The sequence below is a fragment of the Sorex araneus genome, chromosome X (assembly GCF_027595985.1).
Source record: "Sorex araneus isolate mSorAra2 chromosome X, mSorAra2.pri, whole genome shotgun sequence".
Taxonomy (NCBI): Eukaryota; Metazoa; Chordata; class Mammalia; order Eulipotyphla; family Soricidae; genus Sorex; species Sorex araneus.
This window is the reverse complement of record NC_073313.1, coordinates 229208399-229235743: the sequence shown is the minus strand read 5'-3', so window position 1 is coordinate 229235743 and position 27345 is coordinate 229208399. Positions and strand designations below refer to the sequence as shown.

At 39.3% G+C, this 27345-nt stretch overlaps 1 protein-coding gene across 5 annotated transcripts in view; it reads left to right on the top strand.

Annotated features, from left to right (window-relative positions):
• HECW2 (HECT, C2 and WW domain containing E3 ubiquitin protein ligase 2) overlaps nucleotides 1–27345 on the top strand; it is a 396920-nt gene that overhangs the window by 62582 nt on the left and 306993 nt on the right. For 4 of the 5 annotated variants that reach the window (XM_055120479.1, XM_055120478.1, XM_055120481.1 and 1 more), the window contains exon 2: nucleotides 17000–17120. The exons of the other annotated variant lie outside the window; for it this stretch is intronic. The gene's annotated coding sequence lies outside the window, so the exon portion shown is untranslated. The remainder of the gene's footprint in view (nucleotides 1–16999; nucleotides 17121–27345) is intronic. 5 annotated transcript variants of the gene reach the window in all.

Sequence of the window (27345 nt, the reverse complement as noted above, 5' to 3'; positions counted from 1 at the left end):
CTGTGGCCGCCAGGGTCACCAGCGGTGCTGGTAGCCTCCAGGCCATATATGATGGTTTTCAGGTCTTCTATGGCTGTACCTGGTGATGCTCCGGGACCTGGAATTGTTTCTGGGTTGGGCATATGCTAGGTTTGTGCCCCAAACCACTATACTGTCCCAGTAAATGTCTACATGTCTATTTAATAAGGGGTTGCAACTTGAATAGTTACTAGGGCTTCAGAATAAGAAAACAAAATGATAAAGCCAGCCTAGGGCTTCAGAATAGAAAAACAAAATAATAGAGCTAGCCTGGGCTATGCGTGTTTTCACAGACTTGAACCAAGTGCTATTATTTCTTCAAAAAATAAATAAAAGTCAGTGTTGTGTAGTCTGATTTTTCCTTTTTAAAAAAAGTTTTAAAATTTTATTTTCATAAAGTTGTTACAATAATTGATTTTATTCAATATTTCAACACCAGTCCTACCACCATTACACCTTCCCACCACCATTATTATTTTGTATTGCCTATCCATCCTCTCAATTAAACTAAAGTTATCATATAACCCAGCAATTTCACTTTCAGAGATACACTCAAAAGACATGAAAATATGTGTTTACACAAAGCCTTTTACACAAGTGCTCAAAGGTCCATACCAAACAGCATTATTCATCATAACCAAAAGCTAGAAGCAGCTCAAATGTTCACTGATTAATGGACAGACAAAATGTGGCATATGCATACAATTGGAATATATTTTACAAATTAGAAAAATGGAATTGATATTTGCTGAAATATGGATGAATCTTAAAAACTTCATGCGAGTTGAAAAAGACATTCACAAAGGACAACATACTGAATGATTTAATTTATTTGAAATGTCAAAACAGGCTATTCTGAAGAAACATAAAAGTGAATTCATTGTTGAGAGTAAAGATGAAAGAGAGATATGGGAGGAAGTGGGTACAGTTTGTAATAATGTGTACATGTTTATTCTGGAGTGATAGCACAGTGGGTCAGACATTTGCCTTGCACACGGCTGACCTGGATTCAATTCCTCCATCCCTCTCGGAGAGCCCAGCAAGCTACAGAGAGTATCCCGCCTGCACGGCAGAGCCTGGCAAGGTACCCGTGGTGTATTCAATATGCCAAAAACAGCAACAATAAGTCTCACCAGTAATGGTGACGTTATTGTGCCCGCTTGAGCAAATCGATGAGCAACAGGATGACAGTGACAGTGGCAGTGATGTTTATTCTGAAATATTATCATAAAATTAATTGCCGATAGTTGCATGACTTAGTGGATATTCTAAAACCATTAGATTATATTATCTAAAATGAGTGATTTTATGTACATTATATTACAAGGTTTTTATATATATTGTATCACCCATATAATCTAATAAATTAAATAAAAAAGAGGCCAAAGGGAAATGATTTGATCAAGTCTACTCTTTTTTCCACTGTTACAGCTTTCTCCTTCTCTCCCTCTCTTTCTCTCTCCCTCTCTGTAAAAAACTAAAGCTCGCTGAGGGGTGAGTGCACTCTCGGGCTCTCCGGGCGGCTCTGTCTCACCCCCATGTTCGGTGCCCCGGAACCGCTGTGTGTGCTGTCGGTCAGGGGCAGGTGATGGAAGGAAGAAGGCCAGACTGGTTGCTCGATCAGTTTATTTCATTCTCTCTCCGCTTCTCTCCCGCTCTTGGTCTCTCTCTGGATCTGTCGATCTGGCCCCCGTGGATCTGGCCATGGATCTGGCCCGTGGATCTCGCCCCCCAACCCACTCTTACAGCCTAATTAAATTTCCACAGCATTCGGGGGGGGGGAGGTTGGGGTGTACACATAGGTGTGGTCCCCATCAATAGGGTAAGGTTCCTTTCCCTAGGGGATGCTTCTCCTAGGACTTAATTCTCTTTCAGCAGGAGGATCCACCCAAGGGTGGAGTCCCATGAATGTATTTCTCTTCTCCTCAGCCAGCAAACATATAAGAATTCATAATATTAATTATTTTGTATGGACACAATAAGAGATGCATTAAAGCTTATAGAATTGCTCTCAGACTACAGTGCTCAGGCCAGATCAGTCTTTCCTATCCCTGGCAGGGTCCCAGTCTCATAATTACTATTGGATCATGACAGCATTTGTCTATGATCAAGCTCTTAACTTATAGTTAAGAATTAGGCACTTTGGCCAGGCCCATCTCGATGCCAGGGTAGCACATAACTCATCGCTTGTCCTGGATCCTTCCTATTCCACGTCGGGGACCCTGCTTTGGGGTGCTAGGAACTGAGGGCAACTGAGGCTTAAATGGAGAAAGCAGATGCCCAGGAGGGAATAACATTCGAGGCCAATTAATTCCCAAGTTATAAAAACATAATATTGTCTTCTTGTGTCTATACAAAACAGACATAGCTTTAAAGTAAATTATTCAAAAGGCACAAGAAGAGGAGAAAGGCAATTTTAACTTATATAATATAAATTCAGTATCCTAGGAAGCTCTGACCTTACAAATTAGCAGAGTCAGATTAAGGGAAAGCTGTGGATTAACTCTTTTGGGGAAGAGAGCATGGAGAAGTGATTATAGCTAAACAAAGGGATGGGAGAGATTCGGGAACACCTTGATGGGTGAGACTGGGGTAAGCCTAAACTCTGGGGAAAACCGGGACAAGCTACTTGTGGCAAGGGGGGAAAGGACAAAGTAATGTCATCCTACACCTCTCTCCTACCCTCCTTCTTTCTTCCTCCTCTTTCAAATGTCTCCTGATACCTCAGTAAGGTAATGGCATAAGTCATTTGGGTTTTTCTCCTGTAATACTAGCTGGCAAACGCCCTACCCGCTCTGCTATTGCTCCAGTCCATTGGGGTGGAGTGATAGCACAGCGGGCAGGGTGTTTTCCTTGCATGTGGCCAACCCAGGTTCGATTCCTCCGTCCCTCTCAGAGAGCCTGGCAAGCTACAGAGGGTATCCCTCTTTCATGGCAGAGCCTGGCAAGCTACCCGTGGCATATTTAATATGCCCAAAACAGTAACAAGTCTCACAATGGAGATGTTACTGGTGCCTGCTCAAACAAATAGATGAACAACGGGACGACAGTTATTAATAGTATGAAATGTCTGTAAAGGTCTGTCTCACAGTGATTTAATAATAAAGTAAAAAAAAAAATGCTATGTCGTACTGCTGAGAAAGTGGCCATGTGCTCCTGGAATTCTACAACTTTAAATAATTGGGGTCCGGAGACGTCTCTGCAGCAAGCTGCTCTGTTCCAGGGTTCATCTGTGAGTCCCTGGATCATGGCCGGCAATGCACTTGAATGACCTGATTTTTCCCTTTTTATAAAGAATCTTGGATTATTTTATAAAACATCCTGACTTTGAAGTTTTGACATCCAAGTAACCATTGAACAGACACACAAAGTGTAGGCCAATATTGTAAGGGCCCAAAAGGTCAGTAAATGGGATTTGGTTTGCACAGGATTATTTGTACTTAGCTTTTAACTTTATTAGATGGCTAGGCTGCTGTAAGAAGGAAATCCAATAATATGTTGACCAAAAGAACAGAGATCTTTATATCCCATGTGACAGCTCCGATATGAATGGACGGTTGTTTCGACATCATTACTGTTCACTGTCAATCAGGTACTTCCAGACATCCCCATGTGATTGTTCATCCACCTGGTTGGAGCTGCCCTGGCATGTCAGGATTCCAGAAGGAGCTTGATAGAGGCATATACACTGTCCTAAAGAATGTTCACTATAGCCATGTCATCTCCTTCAGTATACCTCCCTAATGACTTTTATACTTATAATGATCTGAGGTTGGCATGATTATTTCTATTTAATAGGGAGAGAAACAAGATTCAAGTAACTTGTGACTTACCCAAAATTAAAAGAGGGTTAGCATTAGGACTAGAATTAGCTTTGACTTAATAAAATATCTTAAAATGTATTTTTTATGACTTGTTTGAGACCCCGTTACCAAACAAAATTTAGTCACTGTCCAAACTGTGAATGGAGATAGCGGCGTATGATTTTACCTCTGGATATCCTTTCACATTCTTCTTCCAGACCATCATTCTTCTTGGCTTCTGGCATCACATAAGGACTATATGAAGACCAGCAGCCCTTTGAGTACTTAGTCGGATGATTTTGCTCTGGCAAAAACAATCTTCTTTTGTCTTAGATGTGAGAGCTTAATCTGTGCAAGAACATTTATTCCTTATGATGTGATTTCCTTTTCTTTTTTATTTTGGCTCTTCAGATCACACGTGGTGATGCTCAGGGATTACTCCTGTCTCTGAACTCAGGAATTACTCCTGGCGGTGCTCGGGGAATCATGGGATGCTGGGGATTGAACACTCGGGTTGGCCACATGCAAGGCAAATGTCCTGTCTGCTGAACTATTACTCTGGCCCAATATTGTGATTTCTATGTGTGGTTATAACCCTTGATCACATTCAGTTTCTGTTCTGAGAAAATTGTTAAGAGAGTGTCAAGGCCAGAATTGTTCTCATTAGTCAAATCACTCTGGTTCTGGGTAACCACAACTTCCTGCGTAGATAAGTGAAATTGTATTTGACAGTTTTGGAAGTATTTCACAAATACAAATCAGAGAGAGCCACAGATTTTCAGACAGTTGGTTCATCTTTCTGCTTACTTTTTCTCTTACACAAGCCTTTGAACAAAACATATATAAATGATGAATTTGGATTTCTGAAGAATTAAAAGTTGCAGGGATGTGGAATTGTCTCTCCTCTGACTTTAACTAGAATTAGGAAAAGAACCAGGCATGACCACATACTTGTAGTTGCTCTGAAGAAGAACGGGCAGAACAATGAAGCAGTGATGTATTGACAATGCCTTGGATGTGTACAATAGAAAAGCCTTCTTTTTGTTTTGTTTTGTTTTGCTTTTTGATGGAGCATCATGTTCTGGTCAGTGGAGCTGGGATTATAATGCCAGGGATGCCACAGTTATGGTCTTGGTTCTTCTTCCACTGACTCAGCAGACTTTGGAAGTCTATTAATTTTTGGTTGCTTTAGGCATCAAATCATTTTTGTTTTCTTTAGGTTTTCTTTTCTTTCTTTTTTGCTTTTTTTTGGGGTCACACCCAGCAATACTCAGGGGTTATTCCTGCTCGGCACTCAGGAATCACTCCTGAGGGTGCTCAGGGGACCAAATGGGATGCCGGAGATTGAAGCCGGGTTGGCCACATGCAAGGCAAACACTATACCTGCTGTACTATCGCTCTGGACCCAACAAATCATTTTTAAGTGGAGAGGCTTTTCATCTCCCTAGATAGAGAATATGCTAATACTTAAGTTGCTTTTATGCAATTAAGAAAATAATACGTTTGGCTTTGTTTTCTATTAATTAGTCAATTCTTAACAATAAAGGCAACAACGCTGATATTTATCTTATTACTTAGTAATTTATCTTCCACTTGAGGATGGAATCATTTAAAGAAACCTATTGATAAGTCTTATCAAGGGAAGAATTTGACACATTAAGTAATGGCTGTTTATCTCCTGTAAGTACAGGTGAGCATTAATCAAAGATACCACTGTTAACCTGATTGTCATCATCTCCATCATTATCTATTGAGCCCAAGGTATGGGATCCTTTTTCTAAGAATAAGAAAATCTTTAATGGCCTTTATAAACAAAAACACTTTTCATTCTATATTTAAGATGTTGAAATACTTAAAAAGGGAAACCTAGGCATGTTCATGTCTGTGAGCTTTTAAAAAGCATTTATTTGCCTATCTGCTTCTAAAATAGGCTTAACAAAAGTCATTTAATGTATTGCTTAAAAGTTTTCACTGAAATCCCTCCCCTACTATTTTAGCGCGGTTATTGGGCCCCACCCAACAGGTTCAAGACTTACTCCCAGCCCTGTCCTGGCAATGCTTGGAAGAGCCATACGTGGGATTGGCCATCCAAACAGGCTGGGCTACATGCAAGGCAAACACCTTGTTCCCTATACTATCTATCCAATTTATTCACTGAAAATTTCTTCCCCTCCCCCCACTTTTATGTATGTGTGTGTGGGGGGGGCAGTAATTCTCACTCCCGGCAAGGTTTGGGGGACCATATTGGGTGTCAGGAGTTGAATCTGGGGTCGATCCCATACAAGGCAGATGCCTATCTCTCCAGCCGCAGCTTCACTGAACTCTTTTTTTTTAATTTATTTTATTAATTCACCATGTGGAAAGTTACAAAGCTTTCAGGTTTAAGTCTCAGTTATACAATGCTCAAACACCCGTCCCTTCACCAGTGTTCACTGAATTCTTTTAGTAAGGATTATAATCTCCCTTGAAATACAGTCCAAAGTGTTCTGCAAATTTAAAATTTCTCGAAATGTGCCATTTGAGAAATTATTGCAAATTTATTTTGTTTATATATATGTTTTAACATGACACCTCTGTTAAATTAGTTAACATTGAGTAAGTTTGACGGTCTAAGAAGGGTTTCTTGTGATTTACAGTGCCTTTCATATTTCTACTCATTGGGAGGGTGAGCTCTCATGTTGGGCAGGAACAATTATATCAGGTACAGTGCTGGGTTAAAGTCATTCAAGATAATATTCATATGTATTACTGAAATAATAGTGTGAAAAACATTTGTTGATCTCTTAAATTTTCTGTGAAAATCAGGTATAAACTGGTGACTAATGGTAGGTTTAGTTTTTCGGTTCTTGCTTTTTACAATTGTGATGAAGTGAAAAAGGACACTGAGGGCAGAAGAAAATACTCTGAAGTGACTGACTTGAATTTTTTTTTTTGGCATCACCACTGGCTTTTGGCAGTGAGCAACTTTTCAGAATGGATGGAAAGATTGTCCCTTGATTTTAAACCTCTGCTTTCTTCTACATTTACATCCCCAAACCACAGTTGGGTTTTAGTATACTTTTTCTTGGCCTTATGAATAGTTTTGTCTTTCATACAGTTAATTGTTACCAATCTCTTTGCTCCTACGAAACTTGGATACCCATCATATTTAAATTGAATTTTCTGTAACCTGCTTCTCTCCATGTTAACTACTTGGCTTTAGTATGGGATATCATACTCCATTTGTCATGAAAAGCAACTATTTTAGCTGGCCTCACACGCTGGGGGAAAGTCATCCCAGATAGAGAAGGGAATACCAAGTAATATGTGATTGGAGATCCTGCGCAGGAAGGGAGATGCGTGCTGAAAGTAGACTAGAGACTGAACAGGATGACCACTCAATTCCCTATTGCAAACCACAACACCCAAAAGGAAAGAGAGATATCAAATTGGAATGCCCCGCCACAGAGGTGGGGTGGGGTGGGGGGGGATTAGGTTGAGGGGGGGTGGGACGGATACTGGATTCATTGGAGGTGGAGAATGGTCACTGGTGGAGGGATGGGCTCTCAAACATTGCATGAGGGAAAAACAAGCATGAAAATGTGTGAATCTGTAACTGTACCCTCACTGTGACTCACTAATTAAAAAATAAAAAAAGAAAAAAAAGAAAAGCAACTATTTTGAGTATCATATTACAACCTGATCTAAACTATTATATTTATGTGCAACAATTAGGCTAATTCACTGTGGTAAACATCTATCACCGCTCCCAGTTAAGGTGAACTTTCTTATTGGCTTATGTTGAAAATAAATTCTAAACTTTATTCTATTGCACCTAAAGGTGCAAGAAATAATTTCTTTGTAAGAAATTATAAAGCAATCATAGAATCTGTTCTGTAAACTTTTTCAAACCCCAGAAATCTGTCTTCTTAGGTGCTTATTTGGGGGAACATTGCATGGTTGAATTTTCTTGGAAAACTAAAGGGATCTTCAGGTAGAAAGTTGTTGCTAATCTCTGGTTAAGTTGGTAGGACTTGCTTGGAGTAGACATGGATAATAGAGATGTATAGGCCATAGAAGAGGCATGTCTAAGGTGTTAGTTTCAGTGTCATAGTCTACAAATTTACTAGATTATTTTGGGGATACTTTCAGAAAAAAATTGAAGATAAGATAGAATTTTCATATACATTTTACCTGATCTTTCATATACATTTTACCAGATTTCTCTTTTTGTTAATCTTCTACATTACTGTGGCATACTTGTCAAAATGAAGAAATCACCAATGACACATTAATATTAACTAAATTCTAATCTTTATCCCACTAATATCCATTTTAGTTCTGATATTCAATCCAGGACACCACGTTTTGTTCAGCCATTAGGTCTTTATCCAAGGTTCATGGAAGTGGGCAGTCCTGACATCTTAAGCACCACAAATTTTATCAGTGAAACTTGCTGCTAACATCTACAACACCGTCGATCTACAACCCCTTGTGGATCAGAGAAAAAGATAACTCTCTGGAAATGTTGATCTTTTAATTTAATGTCAGTTGAACATTTTTGGAATCTATAGTGCCTGTTAAAGTATGGCTCAAGCTTAGCATATATGTTATACAGCCTTGCTGTATACAGTCTTGCTGTGGTATTTTAAAATAAATTACAGGTTATATAATACTTGATTTATGTTCAAGTTTAGATTAAATTAAGTATGTGTTCAGACTATTGCTGAACATAAATTCTTGGCCTTTAAAAAATAATCTTTTTAAGGAGCTGATAGTACAGGGGTTAAGCCTCCTGCCTTGAACACAGCCAGTTCAGGTTCAGTCTGCACCACCCCAAGACCCACTAGGAGTGAACCCTGACCCAGTGTTGGGCCCCTTAAAATTTTTTTCAAAATAGCATTTCATACCTCAACAAAGAAACTAGTGATTTTGTTCACTTCTAAAACACATAGAAGATACAGCAAACATAAAAAAAAAAATCACACCGGGTTTGTAGAATTCCCACAATAGTCCTAAAAATAATAAAACCAAAAAATAGCAAAATAAAAAAGATTTCAGCTTAAACATTACTTTTTTCTTTTCCCCTAATTATTTCTGGTCCTTAGCGAGAAAGAAAAGCTCAGAAGTATTTATGGTCTGTGAATCTGTGTCCATCTTTCTCTAAGTATTTTAGAGAAACTTTTCAGCTCCGACTCCCCCCCCACTCCCATCACTGGTGAACTAATCTCTAATTTTGGAACAAGGAGACAAAAAGTTTCAAGCATATTTTTTTTCCTTTTTATAAATCAAAAGTTCATAATGGAATTTTACACTTATGTGTTTTTCAGAAAGAAGAAAGTGTGTAAGATTTCCTTAGAACCTGAGACTCATTAACATGCTGATGTCACACTGAAGCAATTAGTCAACACCCTACCTTGTTTATTTTTGTTGATTGGTTTTCTTTTTTTGGGTATAGTTGTTGAATGCCTGTTGCGATGTTTGGGAGAGGAGTTGATGACAGTGCTTAGCATGTCTGCTGTGCTGGGGAACCTGTGAACAGTGGCTCAGGCTGGCAGGGGAGAGTCAGTTTCTCCTAACGTCTAGACGCTCCATCATCTCTGTGGGATTGAGATTATACTAGGACATGCTTAGCCTCTCCCTGCTTTGCTTGCTTATTGGTATGGCAGGAATAGCAATAAGTACCTCAGAAAACTGAAGCTCACATTCAATGATATTTAGGATGGAAAGCATTCAAAGACATAGTAACTAATACTTGTATTAGTTACTATTAGTTACTATTCTGTTTTTAAAAGAGAAGATTGCAAATGAAATTAATTACAGTCTCAAAGCAGACATCTATTGTGCTTGTCTGTGCTGAGCTAAGCTCTGAGCATGTATGATGCGGGGGACACAGATAAATAAAATATCCTGGATTATGAGGCAGTATGCCTTGTAGTGGAGATAGATGCTGCTCCCAGGGGCACCGGTGGGCCTGGCAAGTGGGAGGCTAACCAGGAGCCAGAGGAGCTGCCTAGGAGAGTCAGGGACAGAGAGGATGCCCAGGTGGATAAGAATCTTGTGGGCACTGAACTAAGGATGGATTTGAAATTATTGGAAGATAGTAGAGCCTGTTGAGGAGGAATTGGGACCTCATAGTGCCCCAGAAGGGGGCAACTTCCTAATGTAGTTCTCTGAGATGAGGTGCAGAATGATCTGTATATATGGTCCTGTATATTTGGGTTCAAAATCTTCTGTTACTCATTGCATCAGGCGGAGGTACCTCTGAATATTTTTTGTATTGCATTTTATACGCATCCCTTGCATCCCCTCCAAACACTCCCCCCTCAATATTATTTAAAAATTAGAGAAAGGGTAAAAGAAGAAAAGAGCCCATAATTCCATAACTGTGTTAATACAAAAGGATTGGAGTCATCCTTTGTCTTAACTGGATGTGTATAAAAGCTTTCTTCCCTTCCTAATTTATACTGTTAAAATTTAATGAACACAGATGCTATATAGGAAGGCTGAATTTTCAGCCACATTCTTTCTGTGGAATGTTAGAGGGAAAAAGGTTTCAGTAATGATAGAGGGACTTATCTCTGTGATATTTTGGTAATTACGGTAATTTATGGGAATTACGGGAAATTATGAGCTCCAGTCCTTTTTAGCAGTAGCTGCTATAACGTCAAACTGTGGGAGTTGTATTTTTGAGTATTTGGGGTTAGTTGGGAGTATATATAAATTAGGTCAAAGCAATTTTTTCACATTTTTGCCTCAAAAAATGTTCTGTTGATAACCTAATATTTTTAATTTAATCAGTCTTTGTTTGACCTAAGAAAACGTATTTGAAAGGTAGCTCTGTATCATTTTAAACAGAAGAGAGGAGGTAACTGTAAAAATCATTGTAATGAAAACAAAACAGTGTAATTAAGTTCTAGGTGGATTCTGATGTTTGCCAAAGGCACTAAGCCAAAATTTTACTCCTTGTTCAAATAGGAGATTAGCAAACATTGAAGATTTATTCATGGCTTCCTGTCATCAGAGGCTTTATTGCGGTAGAGCTAGTGAAATGAAGTTTTTGATTGTATCTCTACTAATTTACTTTGAAGGTGCTTCAGTATAAATGGTGTGATCCTTGCTTAATCGGCTCCTTAGAGACTGTTATTATTTCAGGTGCCCTAATAAGGACTTAACACCTTCAGTGTTGAATATTTAGAATGTCAAATATTACTCAGAAATTTATATCAGAGTGTCTTAATTAGCTTAAATGATGTTAGAGATCATTTTCACTCATAAAAGTGCCAGTGTATGATTGGACTGAGGAAAGCTGGTGAGTTGCTGCTTGTGCCGTATGCCAGGGCAGGCTCCTCCTGGACATCCCTCTAGGGGGATCTTTTATCTTAGATTTGAAGTACTGAGAACTTCCTAGAGCTATAAAACATGTGGTACCTGCTTAATAATAAATTGGCTTAATTTAGTCTAGGACTTGGGGACTTGGTTTCTGATAAATTACGCAGTAGGAAGCTTGTGAAGAATGAGATGGATTATCCAAGGTCTAGCCTAGCTGATTTTTTACTAAAAAGACACGGACATTTCTTGAACAGTTTGCAGTAGTGCTTGATTCTGATTCATTGTGATTGAATTCTCAGATTATTACCAAGTAACTCTCCTCCTCACCAAATTTGAAAAATATGTCCCCAGAGAAAGCTATATTTGCATGATTTTGCCTTATTTTCTAGCAGTTAGCATTTTTTCTCAAAGTTTTTGCATCTCGAATTATTCTTTCAAATTTTAATTTTCAACACATTGTGAATTGGTACTATACGTTACTAGAAAATTTAAATCATGCATATAAAACATAAGCTCAGACTTTAATTATTGGATTCAACACATAAAGTGACATTCCAGTAAATAACAAGCATAACATGGGGAAAATGCAGAATTTATAATTATAAAAAACTGTACACAGGAAAGTGTTTTTCTTTGCTAATCTGCAATTGTAATTGAACAAATAATTGTAAATCAAGTAGTGATTTTTCTTATTTTCTTACAGACTTGGAACTGTGAATATCATTAACATATTTTCAATTATAATGTCAGGTGTTTTTCACATTTTGTCTTTTGTTAAAGCATCATAATTTACAAAGTTATTCATTCTTGAGTTTTAGACATACAGTATTGCAGCACCGATCCAACTACCAGTGTCAACTTCCCTGCACCAGTGTTCCCAGATTCCCTTCCATAAGCCATAAGCCCCTCCAACCCCCAACCCCACCCCCCACCCCCCAGTTTGCTCCCTTGACAGGCACCTTTCTAAGTTCAGTTGTTAAGTTTGGATATCTTAATTCCACTGTTGTTGACTCTAGTTTGGATATTTGGCTCTGTTATTCTGTAACACCACCTTTTACCCGAATCCCCTTGCCTGGCACCCATTGCTTCTTATCTGTCTCTTCTCCCCTTCCCAACCACTCTTTCTTTCCTTCTCCTTTCTGTACTCTGGGGCCAAAGGTGATCTGGGCATTTCCCCCCTTTAAAACATTGCATTCGCTCAGCCAGTTCGTTCTAAATACCACATAAAAGTGATATCATCCTCTGTTTATCCTTCTTTTTTTTTCCTTTTTCGGTCACACCCAGCAATGCTCAGGGCTTACTTCTGGCTCTGTACACAGGACTTACTCTTGGTGGTACTTGGAGACCATATGAGATGCTGGGGATTGAACCTGGGTCAGTCTTGTGCAAGGCAAACGCCCTACCTGCTGTACTATATATCCTTTGTCTGTCTTCATTTAATGTGATGTCTTTCAGTTTCAATCATGTTTCTGCAAATTGCATGATTTTATTATTCTTTACAGCTATGTAGTATTCCATTTATATATGTGGAATACTATATATACATATATATACACATACATACACACCATATTTTTATGATCCACTTGTCACTGGACATCTAAGTTTATAAATCTTAGCTATTGTACTGAGTGCTGCAATGAATAATAGTGTGCATATTTTCTTTTGAATGAATGTTTTTCTGTGCTGGGGAATTACTGGGTCACATGGGAACTCAATTCTGAGTTTACTGAGAACCCTTCATACTATTTTATAGAGGGTTTGGACCAGAAAACATCCTCACCAGTAGTGGAGGAGGGTTTCTTTTTCACCACATCCCTGCCAGCAGAGATTGTCCAGTATTTTTGATAAGTGTTATTCTCACTGGTGTAAGATGATAGATCATTGTTGTCTTGGTTTAGATTTCCCTAAAAATAAATGATGTTGAGCATTTTTTTCATGTGCCTGTTGGCGATCCCTTGGTCTTACTCAGAGAAGTGTCTGTTCATTTTTTCTCCCCTCCCCCTGTTCATTTTTTCTCCTCTTTTTGATGGGGCTCTTAGATTTATTAATTTTTTTTATCTTTGTGAGTACTTTATAGTTCCTGGATATCAACCCTTTATCTGATGTGTTGAGTAAATATTTTCCCCCACTCAGTTTTTGTTAGTTTTAGCTTGTGTATCTTTGCCATATAAGAACTTTTAAGTTTAACGCAGTCCTATTTTTGTTTTGATTCTGTAGCCTTTGCCAATGGCTTTATGTCGTTGAAAACTCCTTTGAGTTCTAAGGCTTGCAGTGTTATGCCTATATTTTCCTCTACTTTGTAGATTCAGGTCTGATCTCAAGGTCTTTGATCGACTTTGAGTTGACTTTAGTGTATGGTATGAGATATGAGATATGGATTCTTGCACACGGTTATCCAGTCCTCCTAGCACCATCTGTTGAAGAGGCTGTCTTTATTCCATCTCATGCTTTCAACTTTGTCAAAAATGAGCTGATCATATATATGGGGGTTTATCCTTGGATATTCTATTCTGACCCATTGGTTGGAGGGTCGTTCTTTATTTCAGTACCATGCTGTTGACTTTTCTAAGTCCTTGGAAAATGTTATCTGAATTTGGATAGGGATTGCATTGACCCTATATAGTAGTTTAGGTAAGATGGTCATTTTGCCATTGTTGATTATTTGAACTTATGAGGATGAAATATTGTTACTTTTTTATTTTTGAACTCTATAGGTGAGCCTGTTATATTTCTGAATGTATGTTTTTCTTATTTGGATTGATGGCATGTTATTCTTTTTTTGGTTATTCATTTTGTTTTTGGGCCACACTTGGCAATGTGCAGGAGTTACTCCTGACTATGAACTCAGGAATTACTTTTGGCAGTGCTTGGGGGACCAAGTGGGATGCCTGGGATTGAACCCAGTTCAGCACATGCATGGCAAGCACACTTATTCATTGGATCATCACTACAGCCCCTATGATATGCTACTCTTAAGCTGTAGTATCTATCTAAAATGTTCTAGATTTGGTTTTAATAACATAGTAAAGAAACAAGTCTCATAAGAGGGTGTGTTGACAGGAATGAAGAAAGAAATTTTAAGAGGAAATTTAGCTAACCAGTATATTTATTTAAATCTTTTAAGGTAAAGCAAGTGGTATTGTCATTTTTAAATAAAGTCTTCATCTCTTATTAGCAATACATTTCAACAGTTTTATAGTATCTCATTTTCTTCTTGAAATAGGGAATGATTTCTGGATTTTATGCACTTTTGGATTAGCTAATCTGAAAGCACTATAGTTGTAATGTGGTCCTTTTGCACTGTACTAGACTGCCTACCCTAACCTGACTATGACCTGTGCATCTGACAAAGTCTACTGACTCCAAGCTTAAATATCAAAAGTGCTTGAAGAGTTTATAACTGCTTACTCTCCATTTTTGTGCTTTTTTTCACAGACCAGTAGCAAATCAGTTCCCAGTGGACCACTGGTGGCTATTGGGTCCCTTTTTGAGTTATGCTGGTGTAGATGATTCCTTTACCCAGTTGTCTCTAAACATAAGGGTGTGTCTCCTCGATATCAATCCATATCCTTCTCAATTATACCACCTGCTCAGAATCTCACTCTTGTGGCTTTGTCCTACATATATTTGCTCTGCACATTTATATGTAATTTTGAACTACTTTGTATTGTCTCCTTTTATGATACCAAATTTTTTTTTGAACACTTGAAGTTCAGATTTTATTATATCATGAAGGTCAAATTTTATTACATCACTTTTTTTTAAAGTTTGGTAATTTCATGAACACAATTTTTTAATTTACGACTTCTTTGTTCATGAATGCAAACAGTTCATGTAGCATCCTGGAGGTATGGAGGGCCGCAAAGTCTTTTTATTTCGACTCTCTTCATCAATAGCAACTATGGTAGCAGGTGGTCCTCCCCTAGCTAGTTTGCATACTCTGGGTTGTGAGTCCTAGAAAATGGCAGACACCACGTGGGCGCTGGTGCTGCTGCCGCTGCCGTCTTCCCCCTAGAAAGAAAGCATTGGGAGAGAAAATCCTTCCCCCTCCCCGGGTGGCATGGGGTCGTAGCGCAGCTCACAGTCTAGATGCATTTCTATAAGTCTCTGGGTGCCAAAATGGGCTAGTAGCCTTCATGGATCATAGTCTTTAAGGAGCAGAGGGCTGTGTCATGCGTGGCTGCTCCGGACCTCCGAGACCAAAAGTTTTTTCACCAAGAATACATTGCAAGCTATATAAGAACAGAGTACCAATGTGCTAAACAAAATGTCTAAATACTTGCTGAATACTCTTTAAGTAGATTGCTTAAAAAGATAAAACATCAATAAGCACTATGATAGATCAACAGTTTGAAACATCCGAGTTTACATATAAAATTTATTTTTAATAAGCAACACATTCTTTTGGGGTAGGGTTAGGGAGCAGTTCTCAGACACCTCAGGGAACTTATACTTTGGGTCGCCAAATCCAAGTGAAGAATGTGTTCCAGTCCTTTGAGCCGTTTCCCTGATCTAATAAAGTGTTCTCTTTTCTTCACTGTTATCCATGTCCAAAACACTGACTTAAAGGGTGCACAAGCACTGTGTGATCTCACCCATCTGCAAAATATAAATGAAACAAGGGAATAGAAGGAATCAAATGGTAACAATCTTTGGCTCCGGATTACTGAACTGAGAATGCCCAGTAGTGGTAGTGTTGGAATGAGGAGGTCTACTGACATGGTATGGGGACATTAGTGGATGTTCTTTAGTGCTTTGATGGTGAGATAACTATGTGTATCAAAACATACATAAATATATAACCTAAACTATAACTATAACAAAACAAAAGTTTGCCAAGGGTAGGGTAGGGTGGGTGGGAGATACCTTGAGACACTGGAGGACACTGACACAGGTGATGGGTTTGGAGTTGGAATATTGGATGTGTTAAGTTTTGTTATTGTTTTTGGACCACACCCAGTGTTACTCAGGGATCATTCCTGGCAGTGCTTAGGGTCCCAGGGATTGAACCTGGGTTGGTTGGGTGCTAGGTACTACTAGCTGTACTATCTCTCTAGCTCTGAAATTCTGTTATTAACAGTGTTGTAAATCATGGTGCATAATTAAAAACTGGAAGAAGGAATAAAGGACAATAAGAATAGAATATCAAATAGTTTTTCTGTTTGTTTTCTCGATATGAAATATTAGTGCATATTTAAAAGCCAATTAAGATAGTGAGAATGTCAGTGAAGTTGAAGTTGGGGGTGCAGAAATGAGGAACCACCTGACATTGGTAAGGGCATTGGTCAAGGGACTTGGGCATATTTTGTTGGTTTACAGATGAAGCAGCCGTGTACCTTGAAACTATAAGGATTAATGCTAGTATAAGAATGTGACCCAAACAAACTCTAATAAGTAAATTTGAAAAAAACAAAGTGAGTTTGCTAAGTAGGCTGGGTGGAGAGAGGAAGGGATAGAAGTATGCTGGGTCAGTGATAGAAGTATGCTGACACCAGTGGTGGGCTTGAAGTTGAAACATCGAATGCCAAAAACTGTTATTGAAAGCTTATAAATCTAAATAAATGAATAGTTAAGGAGGGGATGAGGCATGTTATTAAGTCAATGCAGTTGAGGATTTAGAAGACATTTGCTTTGAGATAGATCTAAAATATTGTAGGAAGATGCAAAGTAGTGGTCCTCATATATTTGGTGATATAGCCTTGAGAAAGGAACTATTTCAACATTAAAAAGAAACATTTCTAGCATTTCATTGAAAGGACCCTACTCTTTGGCCTCAGGAAGCCCCCTGCATCCCCACAGAGCTGCAATCAGTGTGAATGCCAGTGCCCCTTACCTGATTCCGGTCCCCATCTGTGTCTCCACAGTTCTCACCTGTCAGCTGGCTTCATTAACTTCTTCACCTACCTGGTCCCTATGGGCAGTGGAGTCTGTGGCTTCTGTTACCTGGGACTGCAGTTCAATCTCTCCTGCACCGCTGAGTTTCTGGTGAGTGTGGGGAAGGGGGAGAACAGTGTCTAATGATAGCCTCATGGGCTGTGTTGTCAGCCTGAAGGCCTCCAGGGTCTGTTCTCAGTGGCTCTTAATCTCTTTACCTCTGCTCCACCCTCTTCCCTGGTTCTTCTTCAGGCTTTTCTAGAAACTTATCAACCTTAACTATTTCTGCTGTCTTCTACCTGTTGGTTTTGCCTTTGTCAATTATTTTTTCTTGTTGTTGTTCTGGAATATTCTCTCATAGCACTGTTTATTCCTTTGCTAATTTGTAAGCAGATACTTATTCACATGCCATGATGGCCCTTCTCTGCTTTGTTCCCTGCTGGTTCTCCATCGTTATTATTGTGCGCCGTGTTCATTAGGCACTCACATACAGGCTGGGCGGATGAAGCCATGGTGTTGGTGGATAGACTGAAGTGGGTTGTGGAATAAATTTGTACTTTGGTAATATATGTACAGCTGTCAATCTTTTCTCCCCCCTCCCCAATTTTATTAAAGCACTGTGAGTTTCAAAGTTATTCATAGTTGGGATTTTGACATACAGTGTTCCATCACTGATCCTGCCACCAGTGTCAACTTCCCTCCACCAGTGTTTCCGGGTTCCCTCTCCTAACCCCCCTGCCCCCACCCCAGCCCTAGCCTGACGTCTTGACAGGCATCTTTTACGTTTGTTTATATGTTTGGGTCGTGTGATTTCAGTGTTTTGAAAACTCCTTTCTATTTGACTTCTTCCAGAAAATGAATGGAAATATCCATTGATGTTCTGATAAGTTTATTATATTTTTTATGTTTATGATTTAAAAATTAGGAATTTGATATTTTATGACTCCCCAAATAATTTACTTATTGCAATTATATTATCAATTACAGCTATTAAATAATTTTAGAGATTTTCCTATAGTAGGTAGTCCTCACCACCAATTGTTTATACTTAGAACTCTAAGGAGAAAGATAAGTTACTACTAGATTTGGTTTTTTGATAGTTTGTTTGGGGGCCACACCCATTGATGCTCAGGGCTTAATCCTGGCTCTGTACTAAGAAATTTCTCCTGGCAGTGCTTGGGGGACCATATGGGCTGCCAGTGATTTAATCTGTGTTAGCCACATGCAAGGCAAACACCTTACCCTCTGTACTATCGCTCCAGCCCGTAAGTTTGGGGTTTTATTTTTTTCTTTTTGGGTCACACCCAGCAACGTACAGGGGTTACTCCGGACTCTGCACTCAGGAATTACTCTTGTCGGTGCTTGGGGGACCATATGGGATGCTGGGAATCAAACCCCAGTCAGTTGCATGCAAAGCAAATGCCCTACCTGCTGTGCTATCACTCTAGCACCCCCCCAATTTGTTTTATACCTTTATTAAAACAGTGGTGCTACATAATAATTGCAGCCATATATCCAAAGCTTTTTTGTGCTTCTGATTACACCCTAAAACAATTGATGGCTGAGTAAAAAAACTAATATTTTTTTCCCATATCTGTTGAGGTAATTGCTAAAATACTACTTAAAATTCAACATTGGGAACAAGCTCTTTTTTAAATTATGAAGTATAACAATTATGTTTTTAAAAGAAAATTTACTAATACTATTAAACCATTTTTACTTTTCTAAATTCATGCCAGAAGTGTATTTACACAATTAATAATTTACTTTAACCCCAATTTTGGTCGAGATATATATATATAAATTTTGGGAGGCCTCACAAGCAGTGAGAGTTGGTCCAGCTGTGCAGCCTGAAGGCCTGGTACTTGGCTCAGTGATGTGATGCTGCTTGGGACCACCAGCATCACCCCAGTGATGCTAGCAGGTCACCAGGTTTTTTTAACCCAGAGGTCCTCAGGGGACCATGTGGTGCTGGATTCAAACTTGGGGCTTCTGCATGAAAAGCAGTTGCCATGGCCCTAGGAAATGTATAGAGTAGTAGTTGTGTTTATTTTCAAGTCCACAAAATCCTAAGGGCCAGGGAAGTAATCCATAGCACCTTATATCTTTGAAGTTCTGGATTAGGTTACAAGTTAGGGCCCCTCCTAACACCCCCTCCCCCCTAAACACACACACACACACACACCACACACAAAAACACAAACACAAACACATGCACACAAAGATAAAAAAAAAAGGAATGTTGTAGGAAATATCATCTTCAGCAATAAGCAAGGTAGGCCACATTGAGGAGGAATGAAAGGCACCAGAGTGCCCTTCCCCTAGTAAGGGACTTTCAGGAGAAAAGATGTGGGTAGAGAGGCAGAGAGGGCCTTCTGGGGTCATTTGCATATCCTCAGAAACATTAGTGGGAGGCTGGGATGGAGGAATTAAATCTGTTCAAGAACCAAAATACTGTTCTTTTTTATACCCCCACCTACGCATCCTCCACACGACGCTGCACACACACTGGTGCTTTTTATAACCAGGCATTTTGAAGCTTCAACCCCTCAGTGCACCAGCTGCAGTGAAAAACCAGTAGTTTTCTTTTGCAGGTTTTCACTTGTGAGCATGAAAAACGTGTTTACTGGTTTAGATTTATTATTTGTGTTTTAGCTTTGCCGCAGGGAAGGGTGGAAATATTTCACCCTTTTGTCATGAACCTACTCAGAAGTGGATGGAAGTAAGCTTCTCTGTTGGACTCGAGGTTGCCGATTAACTGTCCCTTTCTCTTGCTACAGTTATAGTAAAGTCATGTAGCAGAAAACAGGTTAGAAAAATATTGGCCCTCAGATTTAATGGAAGGAAAGCAGTTATATCTTTCTGTCTCTTCCATTTTTCAGAAGTCACTATTCCTTTAGAGAAAGTTGCAGAGGCATAAAAATAATTGCTTGTGTAACATAGCTCCTTTTTGTCTAAAATATAAATTGTATAAATGATGTCAGCAAAATAGTATTTAAAATACACTGGTTTTTTTAAACATTTCCCAGGACAATGAACCCAGGTTGCCAGTTTACTCTAGCACCAAAATGGAATGTTAATGTCACAGGAGAAAAGTAGCTATACATATATTTTTTTGGCGGGGGGCAACTTGGGGGGCAACCATTTGATCATGCCTGGTGGTGAAAAGAATGCACAAATTTTTCTTGTGGTTCCATTTGGGGGAGAAGACTCCTCATAGAGGGAACTGACCTTTCTCATAATCATGACTCTTCGGTGAGGTCGGTCTCATGTTTAGGTAAGTTTTAAAGTTTATTTTTTCTCAATTCAAAATGCATTTTCCCATAGAAATGTTTTAATTCAGTGATAGGAATGCATATGCTGTGCAGTGAAAAAAGACTTGACCCTGGAATCTTACTTGGATCTAGGTGTTGCTTTTCCTCCAGGCGAGGGTTTCTCTGTTTTGGGCCACACCTAGCAATGCCCAGGGGTGGCTTCTGGCTCTGCACTCAGGAATTCCTCCTGGTGGTGTTTGGGTGACCTTATGGGAGGCTGGGGATCAAACCCTGGTCAGCCGCATGCAAGGCAAGTGCCCTGTCCTTCAGTACTATTGCTTTGACTAATCCAGGGTTTCTTAATACTACAATTGTTGACAATTTGAACTGGTTACTTATTTTTTTGTGTGGTGTGTATGTATTGTAAGATGTTTAATTGTATCCCGGGCTTCTACCCAGTGGCTGCCAGTAGCAGTCCTCCAGTCACGACCATCAAAATTATCCTCATGCATTGCCAAAATTGTTCCTGGCTGAGAAGTACTGATCTAAGCATATGTGCTGTAAGACTTGAGTTACATAACAGCCCCCAGCCTGTTTTCACCCCATATGCTGGGTACTTCTTCAAAAGAGATAATGTGTGGTTTTGAACGTGCTCTGTAGTCTAGCTACATGTGTCTTTATTTATATGTGTGCATATATATGTATGTATATATATATATGATGTTAAAATACATATTTTTTCCAGCATTGAATCATTCTTTTATTTGTGGAATTAAACCTGATCATAAAATATCACTTCTTCCCCTTTGGACCTGCGTGCTCTGTCCTTCCTTCCCTGCTGGCAGCACTGAAAGATGCATCCACTCTCCTCTTTCTTCCTCTAGTCTTTGTTTCCTTCATGAAACCAGTCACCACAGGACATGCTATAAATTTCTTTCCCCCACAGAAAACTCATGGCCAGGGAGAAAAGGTGATGGGGAGGAGGTGGGGAAGCATCATCTGTTTTGTTGACTAATCGTTCCAGTCTTAAAATATAGATGAATCTTTTTAAATATTTGTTGAACGAATGAATGCATATGTTCTTAGAAATTAGTCTACTTGGGTTAGAGCTTCAAATTTTTTGCCACCAGGGTGCCAAGTGATGTGGGTAGGGCAATTGGCCTTGCAAATGTCCTACCTTGGATTGATCACCAGCATCCCATATGATCCCCTGAGCTCGAGTGAGCACAAAGCCAGGAATAAGCCTTGCACACCAGTAAGTGTGGCCAAAAAATATAATAAAAGAACTCCTGGAGGTTAAAACAAATCTAGATTAGCCTGTGATCTGCTCTGTTGGTGGTTTCAGAGTGTCTTTGGATCATTGATCAAGTTAATTTGTTCTCTGACACTACCATAGTTGGAAGAAAGTAAATTTGGAGTTTCACAGGAACAAGTAGAACTCTGTGAGCAAATTTTTTAACAAATTATTCTAACTTTGTGATCTTGAGTCACTTATTTAATTTCCTTGAGCTTTGAGGATAAAAATTTGGATAATTATCCATAGTTGTAGTTTTGTGAAGAGTAAATGATAATATGTAAAACTTGAAGTTCAGGGCATGTTAAAAATGTCTTTCCCCCCAAATTTGATGCATGAATGTAAGGGCAATTGTGGTTATATTTACCTTCAAAAGGTCATAGATAAACTTATAAAGGAGATATGCCAAGGTAAAAATAGGAGGGCACACTTAATTTCTTGCAAGATGCAGGACTGGTATGGCAAATGGAGTGAGTTGTATTCTAGATGGAAGTATAATAACATGCATAGAATGTAACATAATGTAGTAGTCTGTGGATCAAGGACTGACATGGCACTTCCCTTATGCTCAGAGAATTTCATGGTCGGTGCATAGCGAAGTAGGAGATCAGTTAATTACTAAAATGACCATATGAGATAAATTTCTTAGTAGTCTCTGGCTGGAGGGACTGTGTATGGTAGTCCAGGAGTGGACTGTGCTGGAGCAATAGCACAGTGGTAGGGTGTTCGCCTTTCACGCGGCCGACCCATGTTCGATTCCTCCACCCCTCTCGGAGAGCCCGGCAAGCTACCGAGAGTATCGCACCCACACAGCAGAGCCTGGCAAGCTACCCGTGGCGTATTGGATATGCCAAAAACAGTAACAATAAGTCTCACAATGAGAGACGTTACTGGTGCCCGCTTGAACAAAACGATGAGCAATGGGATGACAGTGCTAGTCCAGGAGTGTATGCACTGCATTTCCACGATCAAGGGTTGTCCATACCACAGTTCTAGCACTTTTGTTTCTCCAGGTATTCCATGGCCTCTGCTGTTTTTGAAAAAATAAAACCTGAATAGCTCCCATAATTAGAGGCTTCAGTAGAAGTCACTGGGTTGGTCACTCTGCAATGGAAAATTCACAAAGAGCAAAGCAAAGTCCGTGGTGGGAAAAGTATATAAAATTTACCGTGGGGAGGGGGAATGATTTTTTTAGACCTTATTGCTTATGTTGAAATTTTTTTCATGTTTGTGTTACTACCTCTCTGAGCTGAGTAGAAACTCATCTTGAGCAGGAATTTAATAAACATGACTTTCCATTGATTGTCCTTCTTGTTTCTTTTGAATGCTTATTTTTTTCTGAGCTGAAAACTTAACTTAGCTTCTCTGGGGAGAGAGCGTTGCTTGCAGCAGCAGAGACAGTAGAGTCCCAGGCCTTTTCCTTCTCCCTCCCTCTTTGTTCTTTAAGTGAAGAAACAGTGGTGGAGAATAGTGGAGGGGATCCAGGCTGGCATCGGGATCATGAGTTTTCCACCTTACCCAGAACCTTTTATTTCCTTAATCCTTTTCTTCACTGATACTGAAAAATCAAGCCCTTACCTTGTTCTTAAACACACTACTCCCTGCATTTGTTTGGTTGTTTTGCTTTTGTGCCATACCTGGTAGTGCTCAGAGTTTACTCCTGGTTCAGGGATCATTCCTGACAGGGTCTGGGGAAGTTTACGGGGTGCTGGGAATTGTACCTGGGCAGCTGCATGCAAGGCAAGTGCACTGCTGGCTAAGGCCCTTACACTATTGCCTTTAGAAATGCCTGAGACCCTTCCCCTGGCCCACCTATGGGTTTCTTCCTCAGCACAGTAAGGGTTTCATAGGAAGTGCATCTGTCTGGAGCCTGAACCCTCCCTGTCTTCTAGAAAACGCTTTAGATGTTCTGAACTTCTCTACTTTTATAGCCTGCTGGGGCCCTTCTCATAGTTACACACCCTCAGGCCCAAGATTTGTCTATGCTCTATGAAGTAGCTGTCTGCAGTTAATGTGAATGAAGCTTGATTTTACAGGGGTAGGTTGATGGGGTTAGGTTGGGTTCGGAGAGGGCTTGTAATGGTAGATGGACTAGGGCTACAAAGTAAAGAGTTTGGTTTTTATTTTTTTAATTTTATTGAATCACTGTGGCTTTCATGTTTGGGTTACAGTCACACAGTGATCAAACACCCATCCCTCCACCAGTGCCCATTCCCCCCCACCATTATCCCCATATACCCACCGTTTCCCACCCTCCCTCTGCCTCCATGGTAGACAATATTCCCCATACTCTCTCTCTACTTTGGGGAATTATAGCTTGCAACACAGACACTGAGAGGTCATCATGTTTGGTCCATTATCTACTTTCGGCATGCATCTCCCATCCCAACTGGTTCCTCCAGCCATCATTTTCTTAGTGATCCCTTCTCTGTTCCATCTGCCTTCTCCCTTCCGCTCATGAAGCAGGCTTCCAGCTATGGGGCAATCCCCCTGGCCCTTGTATCTACTGTCCTTGGGTATCAGCCTCATGTGATGTCATTCTATACTCCACAAATGAGTGCAGTCCCTCTATGTCCGTCCCTCTCTTTCTGACTCATTTCACTTAGCACAATACTCTCCATGTCTATCTATTTATAAGCAAATTTCATGGAAAGTAAAGAGTTTTAAGCTTTCCTGGCATCCCCCCCCCCATTCCAGCTAGAATTTTCTATTCAAACTTTTCCTTTGAGGCTATAATGGTCAGTGTGGGGAATCAGAACATTCTCTTGAGCTTAATTCATGGCCTCTAAGTACATATACATTTGGAGGCTGTACATTTATATTTCATTTATATTCTTGCCTGCATCTTGCACAGGTTGGCAGTGAACCTCTATTGGAGGCTTTCCCAATGCCCATTCCCCATTGTCTGAGGTATTGGGAAGTGAAGACTAGGTGAAGAGCATGCCCTCCCTGTTCTCAGCTCCATGTATGAGGAGGATTGCTGCTTTTGCCCATTTTATTTTTAGAACAATGCCTGGTACAGACTTGCAGAATGAGGGAAGGAATGGTCACTAAATCAGAGCAGCCCTGGAAAAGAGGCACCTGAACAGCAGAGGTGAAGAGAAGTTTCCTTAGTGAGCCCAAAGGGTGTCATTATGTGTGATAGACTGATGAAATATTCTAGAATGCCCTCATGTACCATTTTTTTCTAGGATAATATGATGTTATGCATATATTATGATTTTCCTATTTCTTCTTTTAAGCTTTTAAGTGCAAAGGGCATAATTTCCATTTGTTTGTCAAGGTGTGTTTAAGTGAGCAAACTGGTGAGTTGGTAAACTCTCATGGTTGAATAGTGACTTTGTAATTCATTCAGTTAAATAAATAATCATTTGTTCCCAGTCTACTCTGCCAGATGTTGAGCTGGGCTCTGGGAATTAAAGATGAATAGCCTTAAATCTGTAGTGTCTGCAGGCAGATTTAATATTTACCCATAAATGTTTACTAGTAAGGAATGGAGTTCTAGTTAAAGGTTACAGTTCAGATTTCTTAGTTGGATGAAATGTTTTGATGAAGAATCAAGGTGGTACAAACTAAAGTACATTTGATAAATAGTTAGAAAATCTATTAGGATTACCTTAGGAAGTTTTATGGGTATCATTTGGTAGGAACATATGCATAATTTGGAAGAATCTGATTCTAGTATTGGAATTTGGGTGTAATATTTGATACACTTAAAAAAATTGTTGCAACGTTCCTTCCTCTTTTAAGTTCCTAATGACCTTCAGCCAGCCTGGTTTGCACTGGTCTCTACTCTCAAGTAGGAATATGTCTGTCTTCTCTCCTTTACTGAGAATTCTTAAAAAATGAACCAAGACTACTTATCTTTTAGTGTACTCCTTCTCTACTTTTATAGTGTCTGGAAAATTGTAAGGATTTACTAAATGCTTGAAAAAATGATGATATCTTTATATTTTGGTTTTGGGGCACACTCAGCAGTGTTTAGGGCTTACTCCTGACTTTTTGTGCCCAGGGATCACTCCTAGTGGACTTGGAGACTGTCTGGGATGCCAGAGATTGAACCTGGTTTGGTTGCATGCAAGGCAAGTACCCTATCTGCTGTCCTCCCTCTTGGCCCTGCTGGTATATTTATAGTTAACTTATGTGATATATAATAAATTTATGGAAAAAAATTGGTCTAACACTAGAGTAACATATGAAAAATAGGACAACTTTGTACTGTCACTCTTCTGGGGTAAACTTTTAGAACTTTATTTACTCTGTTTTACTGGCTAGTGAGGTTATATAGTATTGAATGCCTATCTTCTCACAAGGACCTAACGTATTTGAGATTAATTATGAAATAGCATAAGCTCCTTGCAAGAAAAGTGTTATGTAGATCTGAATTGGAAATTTGATTATTTTTAACTGCAGTGGGAGTTCAGTGGCAAATAAAAAGTGAAAACTGGTTGAAGAGATGGAGGAAAACATGTCATAAAAGAATGAGTGAATAATTATAAAAATGCTTGGGATTAGTCATCCTGATAGAATATAAACGTAAGAATTACTATATATCTGTGCATATATAAATATATTATGTGTGAATCCATGCATCCAAATCTTACCCATTCTCCAGCTTATATAGAAACTCTTTCTTTATTTCTTTTTATGTTTTAAAACTGAAAATATTTTCATATTCTTTGTTTTTGTAACCTTTGTTTTTGGATGTTCAGGGGCTACTCCTAGCTCAGTACTTGAGGGTCACCCCCTGCAGTGCTCAGGGTACCATTAGTAGCTGTGAATTGAACTCAGGCCCATTGCATTAAAACTTGTGCTCTAGCTCTTTGAACTTTCTCTCCACCTCTTTCTCCAAAATCTTTTGTATAGATTTTTTTCCCCTGCTTTGAATACCCATCGCTCCATGTAGCTATTCAGAGGTACCTTTTATAAAGAACCTCAGATTTTTATGTTGCATCTCACATTTGTCCCACCAGCTCACAAAATTTCTGAGTTAAACAACGATTTTATTTTCTACCAATTTTTATTGATCATCTATTTGCCTTGTACTATTGCTGTGCCTTTTTATGCAATTATTTTATTTAACCCTTTTAGCAATTTTGGATGGAAGAAATTACCACATTTCCTCAGAGATCAGAAAGAACATATGTTGGAGACTGCAGAGCAGGTGCAAAGACTTAACAGTTACAAAAATTCAGTATTTGTGTTCCAAGTCCTGACTTTGAGTCTCTCCCTCTTTCCACCATGTATAGAAGGTTCCTAATGGAATCCTCAGTGGAATATCTTGTATTTGGGGAGCTTGCAGTAAAATAAGTGAATGAATTAACTATGAGGTGCCTTCACTCTCACTTAAAGGGAGTCTGCATATAAGAATGCACACTGTTCAAATGGGAAACTGTTGTAGTCTTTACATTTTTGGATTTCAGATATTTACTTGATTACTGGGTAATCGTAACTATCCCAAAGTATTTTGGCATCAAATGCCACTGCTGCTCCTCTGTTGACAAAAAGTAGACTTCTCTGGCATATTCTGAGTTTGCAAATAGTATTATTGTGCTGGCCCAAGAAATGTGGGAATCTTTAACTTGCCCCTTTGGAAACTGCTGCATTTCCTCTGCCTATCTAAAATGAAGATCAGATTCTGGAAATTCTGCCTCTTAAATATTTCTTGACTTTACACAGTCTCTCTAGAGTATGAATTAATTATATTTATCTTTAGGTTTTTCCCTCTCAGTATTATCCTGTGTATGGTTACTAGAATATTTCTAACATAGAAATCTAACCATTAGAG